The sequence below is a fragment of the Microtus oregoni genome, unplaced genomic scaffold (assembly GCF_018167655.1).
Source record: "Microtus oregoni isolate MIOR12 unplaced genomic scaffold, Mior012 000007F_ref0000211, whole genome shotgun sequence".
NCBI classification, from domain to species: domain Eukaryota; kingdom Metazoa; phylum Chordata; class Mammalia; order Rodentia; family Cricetidae; genus Microtus; species Microtus oregoni.
The window spans coordinates 32158312-32169810 of NW_024543066.1; positions in this window are offsets into that span (position 1 = coordinate 32158312).

Sequence of the window (11499 nt, forward strand, 5' to 3'; positions counted from 1 at the left end):
TGGCCCACTCATCAGAGGTTCCTCTCTCTCCCAGAAAGGGACATTTGTTTCTTATGTGGTGCTATCCACAAGGTTTTTACTCTCTGTCCAAATCCCCAATCCCTAAGGCTCAGAATAGAGCTATGAATGGCCTGAGCCCTGCTTATTTCTTTAAGCTAGTTGAAGTTTATGTAAAAAGAGGATTGTACCTTTGGGGAGCATCCTAATGGCCTGAAATTATGGGAAACAAGCCATCTTGCAGCATCAAGCATCTCTCTGCAGAGAGAAAGGCATTTCCCAAAAGGAATTTCTATTTAAGTATTTGTGATCTGCAAGAAAAAAGAGATGGGGTGGACAGATTTTCTTATCCCTGTAAGTGTTTCAGAAATCCTGCAAAGGGTTTTAGAGAACTCCCCTTTATGTGTGCCCCTCCCCAGCGCACTTTGAAAGAATCTCTACAACTAAAATAAGAAAACAGGTGATCAGGCCTTTAAATAAAAGATAAAAGAATCGAGGGGAACTAAGCTTGCTCATGAGTGACAAGACTTCTTTCCAGGCTGGCTGTTTATTTTAAATAGTGAAGAACAAGGTAACAGCTTTATTAAGACCAAAAAAATAAAAAAAAAGTAAACCTGAGGGGGAAAAAGCTACACACAACATTTAAAGATACTTTTGTCTCTTCCATTTAACTTATCTGTCATTAATTGTATTTCCTAACGTGGCATTAAGGTCTCACAGAAATCAGGATGGAATTTCACTGTCTGGTCTGGATCAAACTGTACCCTGAAGTTGAAAACCCTTAAGCTTTTCCATATTTTTCTTTTTTAAAGTTATGTGTATTGTGTCGGATTTTTTACATGACTGAAGATGCCTTTAGAGACCATCGGATCCGCTGGAGCTGGCATTTCAGGCAGCTGTGATCCAACAAACACAGGCCTTAGGGAATGAACTCAGGTCCTCTACAAGAGTGGTAAACACTCTTAACCATCTCCCCAGGCCCAGTTTTTAACCACTGTTCCCCCTACCTAATGACTCTTCCCCGAAAAGTCACATGGAAAGGAAAGTTGGTCATTTACAACAGATTGTAAATTCAGTAAGAAAACATGACATTTTAAGTAATCAGTTTTATATGGAATAAATAATTTTGTTAACTTAACTCTCCACCTTATATGCAAATATGCTATACTGTATATATTATATACCCTCTTTCCTTTTCTATAAATCAAAATGACTCATTACTTATAACTTAAATTAGGGGGCTCTGTCGCAGGCAATCATCTTTCTTGATCATCTATTGTCTTTCATTTGTTTGTTCAACCATTCAATAAATATTTATCCAATAACTGTATTGCATAGCATACTAGGAGTTTAGGAGACAAAAATACATGAATAAGCACATGCTTGCCTCGAGGAAACTCACAACATATCAGGGAATGAAAGATGACTGCACTACTGATAATAAAAATGACTGCCAAGTATGAACTCAATCCAAGGGCATGGGGAAATCTTTCATCCAGGAGCTGAACTCTGAAAGGGTGAACAGAAGCCTACCAAGATAATAAGGAATATCAATACATCTTAGGCAGGAAAACAGAATATCATAGAAAAAAAAAGCAGGGAGGAAACACAGGGGGAATAACAAGCTGAGCTCAGAGACATTTTTATAATTAGTCAGCCGTGTCCCTCCTCCATCAAACCTTGAACTCAGCCCTAGAGTTCTAACACACAATGACCAGGTCTCTGTCCCATAGAGCTTACATGTGGTTGGGGAGAGAGACACCAAACACACTATAAGACAATTTCAGTTGGAATTTAAATGAAAACTATGAGGAAACTGTGTGCTAGAGAGAGGAGTGGAGACAGAAGGGCCAGGAATGATGTGGGATATCCTTCTGTATATGTGTTGCTTTACTGGTTGATGAATAAAGCTATTTTGGCCAGTGTCTTAGCAGAGTAAGGCCAGGTGGTAAATCCAAACAGAGATATAGAGAGTAGGCGAAGACAAGGAGATGTCATGTAGTTGCCAAAGGAGAAGGACACACCAGAACTTTACCGCTAGGCCACAGCCTCATGGTGATACATAGATTAATAGAAATGGGTTAATTTAAGATGTGTTACTTAATAAGAAGCCTGAGCTAATAGGCCAAACAGTGTTGTAATTAATATAGTTGTGTGTGAATATTCAGGTCTGGGCAGCCAGGAAATGAACAAGAGGGCTCTGTTTACAAAGGAAGGCTGCTCTAGGGTGATCAATATTAAGGAAGACTGAATAAGGATGAAGAGAAAAGATTGAAGAAGCAGACTGGAAAGGGAAGGATTAGGGAAACAAAAATTGTATTTCTAGTTTTGAGCTTTTGAAAACTAAAAAGACAGGAAATTTTGTAAAACAGTGAATAGGGGAAACTGGGTGAGGGATCTTGAATGGCACTGAAGGGTTGAGACTTTGTTCTGGTTGCTATGGAAACTACAATAAGTCTTTGAGAACCCAATGAGACTTTTAGGTGTGTCTTTGAAAGGGATTCTGACGTTGCTTGAAAAATGGCTTAAACCAATTTGCAGAACTTATACATAAAACTAAAGTGAAAGTTTCAGAAAATGACATCTATGTATGTAAATATACTATAGTTTTTGATTTATTTTCTACTCCCCCCCTTTTTTCATCAAAGATGATCAAGTCAATTTATTGATCACAGAGCCAGTAATGGGTCTCAACTCATGTTTACACTGGATTGGAGCACAATGGCCCCTGAAAATGCCCTTTACTTCCTGATACAGAACTTGGGGCATCACACAAAACTCACAGACTAGTAGGGCGAATTCCTTGGTTTCTACACGAGTATCTGATTTTCTTTGAAAGGTGGTTTTGCATGAAGTAATAATGAGCTGATGACAATAATTAAAGATGTTGTGATCACCATATTTAATTACTTTATAGGTTTAAATGAAGAGGAGTGTTTTAACTAGCTTCTTAATGAAATCTAGTTTTAAGCTTATTAATCTGTCTTTGTTTTAAGAGTAAAGGATACACAGTGCCCGGGAGCACATGGCACCTGTGTCAGGGTGCAGCAAATTAGCCACAGCCAGAGCTGAAATTTATCATAGAAATCTCTGGCTGGGAGCCTGATTAACAATCAGAGAGTTGCTAAAACTAAGACTCCCACTGTCCTAGTCTGGGTTCAGTTTTACTGTAAAGAAACTCCACCATGATCAAAGCTCTATTTTAAAATCTGTTTATTTTGCTTCTATGCCTGTAATTGTAGTCTAATCATCGAGGCCCATAGCAAGCAAACAGGGCCCCGTGGTACTGTCATTTCTCTGTGCAATCACTCACAAATAAATGTGCTCGCACTGTGGAATGATAATACAAAAAAGAAAAAAGAAAAAAAAAAACACGGCAGCCTTAACCTTTTCCTACCCCAGAGCTTTTCAGGGTATTACTTTTGCTTCCTTTAAAATATGCTCATTTCCAGTTCCCCAAAGAAGAGAAAAATCAATCCCCCAGGCTCCCACCCCTATAGCACACGTGCTTCGAGGAGCTGTTGCTGTATTTGCTGCCTGTGGGTCTCCAAGTTTACAGCAGCTGGTTCGTGTCCTAAGCCTCGTTTTCTTCCTCCAAATCATGCGTGCTGGCTCATCAGCATGTTTCTCTATGTAGAGCAAACCTTCTTTTCTAGCAGTGAAGCCAAAAGCTCCATTGGAATCAATCACTGGAGTGCTTAAAGCAGATTACTGAGCCTTGGTCCCAGAGCTTCAGATTCACAAGATTTAAGGCAGGTCCAAGAATTTACATTCTAACAGGCTCCAAAATGCTGCTGCAGATGATGATGATGATGATGATGGTGGTGGTGGTGGTGGTGGTGATGGTGGTGGTGGTGGTGGTGATGATGGTAGTGGTGTAGTGGTAATGCTGGTGGTGGTGATAATGATGGTGATGATGGTGATGATGATGATGATGATGGTAGTGGTGTAGTGGTAATGCTGGTGGTGGTGATAATGATGGTGATGATGGTGATGATGATGATGATGATGGTAGTGGTGTAGTGGTAATGGTGGTGGTGGTGGTGGTGATAATGATGGTGATGATGGTGATGATGATGATGATGATGGTAGTGGTGTAGTGGTAATGGTGGTGGTGGTGATGGTGATAATGATGGTGATGATGATGATGATGATGATGGTAGTGGTGTAGTGGTAATGGTGGTGGTGGTGATGGTGATAATGATGGTGATGATGGTGATGATGATGAAGTTCCGCTGAGAACTGCCTATTCAAGCCATGTTTTCAACTCCGTTAAGCCTCTCCCCTTTGTTGTCACAGGTATTGACTTGTGAGCTGTAAATGTATGATCATCATTTGCAGAATAAGATTTTGAATAATTATCAGTTTAACTCGTAAGACTTCATGAGACCTCTAGAGCACATGAAAAGAACACATGCAATACATTCCTTACTAGACGTCTATTTTAAAATATGCCTGGCAGAATAAGTATAGACACCTATGTCTCCTCTTTTGCACTATCATCATTCTTTAACTCAATAATATCAATAATAAAAATTGAGCTCCTGGATTACTTGCTAACATTCAGTAATAAAACATAGAAAGATCCTGAAATTTCTTTCTCTTTTAGGAGAAATCTTAAACATACATTTCCTTAGGTTTCATCCCATGGCATCTGCCCATTAACTACTTTCTGCTTTGTGGGAAGATGTTCTCTCTGCACTAGATGGCAGTGTAATCCTGAAATTTGGATTCTGGTCTATGGCATCAAAGAATTTGATTTCCTATTATGGAGTAGAAAACTGACTTTATGCAAATACTTAATTCTTTGTTGTTTTGCATGTATAAAAAGTGAAGTGTTATAATTGATTCCATTTTAGGACTGCTCGAAAGACAAATACACAAATACAATGCACTCTGATTGTTCAAAAAGGTCTGTTAAAGAAAGACAAAATGAACAGTTAAAAACAACTCTGTTTTTGATTAGCCATATACATTCTCTTCAGTAACTACCGCAAGTTGAGCCTTCTAGCTAACAAAGCCAACCCTAAGGAGTGAGCTTGGAAGCCCCACAGCTTAGGCTTAAACTTCAACTTTCTAGAAATTTTGCTTTTTTGTTTCAAGAAAAATGAATCTCTCTGACTCAGTTTACTTATTATAAACAATAAATAATAAAAGCACTCTGTCGTATGGAGGCTGCTTGGTTGTTCCTGGCTGCCCAGAACCGAAACAATCACACAGAAGCTGTATTAATTAGAACATTGCCCGGCCTATTAGCTTATGCATAATTCTAGCTCACTCTTATCTCCTAAATTAACCCATTTCTATTAGTTTATAGTTTACCACGAGGGTCATGGCCTATGTGCACGGTTCCAACTGGCAGCTTGTGTCTTTCTCCTCTGAAAGCTCCACTCCAACTTATTTCTCCCAGCATTCAGTTTAGTGTCCTATCTTGTTTCCCACCATCCCCCAGCTCTACTCTGCCTTATCACAGGCCAATTTTTTTTTTGTTCATTAACCAATAAAAGCAACACATATACAGAAGGACTTCCCATACCAGCACTTTTCTTATGGAAGTACATTATAAATTAAATTAAAGCTTTATACAGAACCTGGCACACAAAAATTTTAGCTTGACTTGTTTTGCTTTTGTAACTCATTCTCCTCTGCTTTTATTCCTCCCTCAACCTCACTCTGTTTCAGTAAGTGGTGGTTCACTTAGCTCTCGGGAGAAAATGTGACTACATGCAAAATAAAATAAAATAAAAAATAAATAAAATAACAACATCCCTTGACAATAGCCACAGCTACTCAAAACATCCACCAGGAGAGGCTGCCCTGCCTCGCATCACCTTGCCTCAAGGACAGGGCCAACTACTATGAGCAAGAATGTGGTAGAGAGATAGGGAAAATAGGGAAGCAGAGCAGTGGGAACGGGAGAACTGGAGATGCGCAGGCGCAGCAGGGAGGACCAGGCTGATGTGAGATGCCATCTGATCCCATGATGAAGTACACCGAAGGCCATATCTGGGTCTGTTGTTCTACTGCAGCTGGAAGCTGTGTTGACATCTGAGGCCGTGTTACCACAGAAGGCCATGTGGATGTCTATGGTCTGAGCTGCAGCCTGAAGCCTTGTTAATGTCTATAGGCCTTGCTGCCTTTGAGGGTCATATTGATAAGGGTGGTCTGTGCTGTCACCTGAGGGTCAAGCTGACATCCATGGTTCTGTCTGCCTCCAAGGGCCTTGTCTGGGTTCATGGTCCTAAGGCAACCGAGGGGTGGGAGGAGCGGAAGGAGCGAGGGAGGCAGGTTCGTGGTTTGTGCTCTCACCAGAAAACATGTGGAAACCCGTGGTCTGTGCTCCAGCTGACTGGAAAGAGCAGCAGGCTACTTTTGCAGTGATATCGATAAGTGCAAACTCACAGTTGAGAAAGGGGGACACGGAAGGCTTCTGTAACTAGCCCTACCCCCACCCCAACACTCCCTCTCCAGCTTAAACAGGAAGCCACCGAAGAGTTTTAAACGTGTGATAAGGATGCTGAAGTTAGCTCTCCACAACTGATGGCTTCTGGTGGGGGGAGAGGGAGGGGAAGGACTCAGCTCTGTCTAACGGGCAGGTACTAAGAGTTTGACCATGCTCCAGTGAGGATATACATAACAGAAATTACACCTGTTTCTTTCTTCTTTTCTTTTTAATTTTAATTTGTTTTGGGCGATGGGTCACGAGGGTGGGGAGCTGACTTGGAAGGACTGGGAAATAAACGTGTTGGGATGCATGATGTAAAATTCCAAAAGAATCAAGAAAAATATTTGTATAAATCCACCTAGCACCATCAAGGCAAACCAGCTGACAGCCTCCTTCTAGTTCCTACTTTCAGCTATCACTACTCTGGCTCTTCTCACAAAGCTGCTGCACACCTGTCCTTCAAGCTCACCTCGCCATCAATACCTTCCTGGCAATAATACTCTATGATTTTTTTCAAGAATGTTTCTCATCATAATCTCTTTTGTACTTTGTAACGATCCAACAAAATAGATGCAGCCATTCTGCTTTCTTGGCAGAGAAACTAAGTTGAAGGCATCTGCATGTGTTCACAGTCAGTGATGAAGAAAATATCTTGGTTTATTGACTGAATTGTCAATAGGTCAAAAAAAGTCACTACCAATCACTGCAGATCCAGTAACTGGTGCCTACAAAACACCTTCATTCATGATGACCAAATGCCCTGAGTCCCTTTATTAAGCAAGTTTGTTTTATTTATATATGTGTGTGTGTGTGTGTGTGTGTGTGTGTATGCATTCTTATGCATACACAGTTTCTTTGCTTTGGAACTAATATGCAAACATTTTAGAAAATACAGCAATAGGAAATAAAACAATCACTGGTAGCTTTGCTACTTTGGGATGACACACTTTTACAACAGTTTAGCGGGTGTTCTTAAGTTCCTTTTCTGCACAGCTGTGGGCAGAGGGGACATAACACAAAACATTACTACCTCTTTGAATGTACATCTCTTAAAGAAAGTATGCATTTGCTTTCACAAAATCTAAATGTAATCTTATGTTACAGACAACATATCAAATTCTAGCTGGGGATGCAACTCAGCCATAGAGCACACACCTCATAAAATAGCAAACTCCAAGAGTAAAAATCTTAGGCGAGGTCAAAACTGCCACAACCTTGAGAGAAAAAAAAACATCTATACAGAAAGAGACGTTTGAGTAACTGGGGGAGACTCTGCCAGCAGCCCATGGCGTTTAAAGGATACCTTTTCTCACCCAGAGCCATGTGGATTGTAAGCTCACAGGCAAACAGCTAGCCAGAAAAGCCACAAAGACATGCACAGACATTCCAGTGGTTCCTAGGGGCACCCACAGGAGTCCTTCCTCCTGCCTTCTTTCACTTCCAGTCCCTCTGAAACCATGACTGATGCAGTCGCAGCTTGGATCTGGACAGGTGAGAAAGAGCCGTTGTTCTTAACGAATGAGCTTATAGCCAGGAGGGTCTGACTGGGCACCAACATCAGTGCAGTGATTCCGGGAGGTGGCCTGCTCAGAGAGTACCAGCAAGGACATCAGGGTATACAGGACTTACGAGGATGACAAGGAAGGGGAGGAATCAAACTGGTGTGGTCTCAGTCTATGCTGGTTAAAGACTTCCCCTGAGCATGATAGAAGAAGGCACACTTCTTTACGGCCAGAAATTATGTCTAAATGTTTAAAAGTTTTCTCTTTTAAAATACATAACTCATCAGCATTATCGTTTTACGAGTGACAAAATGAGGCTCAAAACGTTAAGTTGCTAAGGGAAATATATAGCAAGCCATATCGGCCTCAGGATTCTCTGACAAGAGGCTTTGCCTACTTAGGACTATGCTCATAAACACCTATTCATGCACACGGTGCTGAAGAAAGCTCTTCATTTCCTTCTGCAGCAGAGTGTTGACTCTTACTCTCTTTTTCCCCCATTAACTCCTAAATTAAAGGATGTCAAAAGTTAGTTTTAAAAAAAAAAGTGTCCCTTTTACTGGTTGCCAAATCAGTGCTCTGATGGAGTTATGTTCAAGGGTTTACCACAGTGGTATTTTGGCAAAAATACCAATGGGAGTCGTAAACAAGCTTCATGCAAACTGTCAGGTGGATTGTGACCATTGCTGCTTCGGGGTTCTTACTCTGAATTCTGTATCATTGACTTGCTTCATCAGCAGCGTTTGTTAAACATCCGTGTCAGTTTCCTCTAAGAATTTAGCTCCTGGTAAGTTGAGCACGCTTCAGCGGAAGGAGGCATATAGGGCTGGTCTATCCAGTGTCAGATTTTTCCACCTCATTTACAAGTGAAAATCCAGGCTTTGAAAACAAATTCCAAATTCTAACTCCTACCAACAAACTTGGTTCTTGAGCATCTAGACCAAGCCTTCCTGCATATCTCTCTGTCCGACTTGGGCAAATCCAGTGTGCACTGTCTCTCTAGAGTTTGTACTTACCTGTACGTATTGTTGCTGTGTGTCTGCCCTTGCTAGACAGTTGACAGGGACTGCCATGTTTCCCTGTATATACTTTGAGAGCCAGTTTCATGGAGGTTTGCTAAAAAGACCCAATGTCCTGGGGATGTTTTTAAGATGGTTACTATTTGCTGTCTTGCATTTCAGTTATTCATTCACACATACATCTTTATTCTTTCCCAATATTGTAAGGGTTTTGACATTTGGGAAATTGCCTTTTTCAGGTTTAATTGCTACAGAGTATTCAATCTGTATCCCGCATATAAAACTTATAAGTCTTTATCAAACGTTGCTGAAATAATATTTGCCTTTGCAGAGTAGAATGTTTATGCCTTCTGAGGCTCCCCTATGAAGAATAACTCATTCAGTCTCATAATGAACCTTTATGGAGAGTCCCCACTTTGCAGAGGTGTTTTAACATCAGTGAGGGGAAGCGCACAGAGGGAGTAAGAACTCAAATCCGAGTTCTCGAAGTTTAGATACCTCTGTATTCTTTTTTATGTCATCAATTTCGTTAGGGCAGGGTTCAGTGAGAGGCCGTGTCATCAAAACAAAACACAGAAACAAAAAAACAAAATTTGAACAAAAGTAGGAGTGAGATTGAGGAAGACATTCAACATCAACCTCTGGACTCTATTTATATGCATACCCACATATATACGTACACATGTGTGCACACACACAACCAGCAAAATCTCTTTCTGATAATATAGTTCCTTGTCTCATGTATGAAATCCTCAAAAATTTTTAAGCAATATTAAAATTTATTAAGTGAAAATAATACGTGAATAAAGGAGCCAAAGGTTGCCGGGTGGTGGTGGTGCACACCTTTAATCCCAGCACTCGGGAGGCAGAGGCAGGCAGATCTCTGTGAATTCGAGGCCAGCCTTGTCTACAAGAGCTATGGAGAAACCCTGTCTCAAAAATCCAAAAAAAAAAAAAAAAAAAAAAAAAGAAGAAGAAGAAGAACTTTGAGCATGGAGTCTTAATTTTCCCTATCCCCATTATCCAGCCCCTGGTATATGATGAGGTAGGGGTGTGTGTTTGTGTGTGTGTGTGTGTGTGTGTATTGTGTGGGTGTTTGTGTGGGTGTGCATGTGTGCGCATTTATACATTTAAAGGAAAAATCATTAGCTCCAATAAACCAGCCTCTTGGTAATATTTCCCCAAACTTAGCTTTCACTATACTAATGACCCAATATTGCTGTCCTCAAGTGTTTTTAGAATCTACTTTCAGTTTTCTCCCCCTCGACCCCTCCTTCCACTATTGCTTTTCCTACCACCATTGTCCCTAAACCATAGAAAATAGAGTCACCCTCTGGGACCAGCGGATGATTTGCTCTTATTTCCTTGTTGTAGAGACTCAAGAGATGAGATAGATAGCCAAGTGGTCATTCGAGGATATTACCACTTAGTTCCTTTGTTGTGGTTACAGACTGGGGTAAGTTATGAACTAAATTTCAGTCTTTTACACTCAATCTTAAAATAGTTTAGCTGTCTTCTAACCTAATGATTATCACAATTAGTTGCTCAGTTGTTAGTTGGTGGTAATAATTAAGGGGTGGATAAGGCAAAATGGCCCCTTCTGTCATTAATTTCTATGTGTGTATACAACCCCCTTTCCCTCCTTCCCTCTTAGTGACTGCATCCCTGAAATTCATTCACCTGAGGTTTTTCCATAGTGGACATTCAGAACTCCAAAAAGGAAACTTTCTTCACAGGTTCCATCCTGAATTCCAACACAGGCTTAATGAGGCTGCCATGGAGAGGAGACAGTTACAGCATCCTCTTTCCAGATGCTGGCCCTTGCATCAACCTGCATTCAGTATCCGCATCAGGAAAGGAGGGCATTGATTTCACTGTGCACATGCTTCCCACTTTTTCCTTGAGACACAAGAATCTGAGGGCTCACTAGAGAATGAGGGGAGAAGGCCTTCAAAACAGAACGTAGACTTCTCTTTCAATCTAATTATAGTGGTGCTGCTACACATGGCCTGATAACTGGGAACTTTTTGCCATCCTCATTTGTTTTAACCTATTGCCAACGTTAAAGCTATTGAGAAGATCACATTAAAATTACAAGGTATCAGCTAGCTGGTGGTGGTACTTGCCTTTAATCTCAGCACTCTAGAGGCAGAGGCAGGCAAATCTCTGAGTTCAAGGCCAGCTTGGTGTACAGAGAGAGATCTGGGGCAACTAGGCCTGCACCGAGAAATCCTGTCTCAGAAAAGAGAAGAAAAGAAAAGAAGGAACAACATATCTTTTAAAAGAATTCAAATACAAGGATCCACCCCCCAGAAATACATAGATATTTGACCTGAAATAGGCCATAGGCACAAGAACTTCTTAAATCCTTCACGCCATCTTGCACTTTTATCCTAGTCATTCTAAAAAATAGTCCAGTCAAGATCCATTGGTTCAGAGACAATACAGAAACCTAAGAACTTTGCATGTGGTTAAATACACACAAAGACACACAATGGATAGAGGAATACATTCTAAATCTAGATTCTTCTTAATT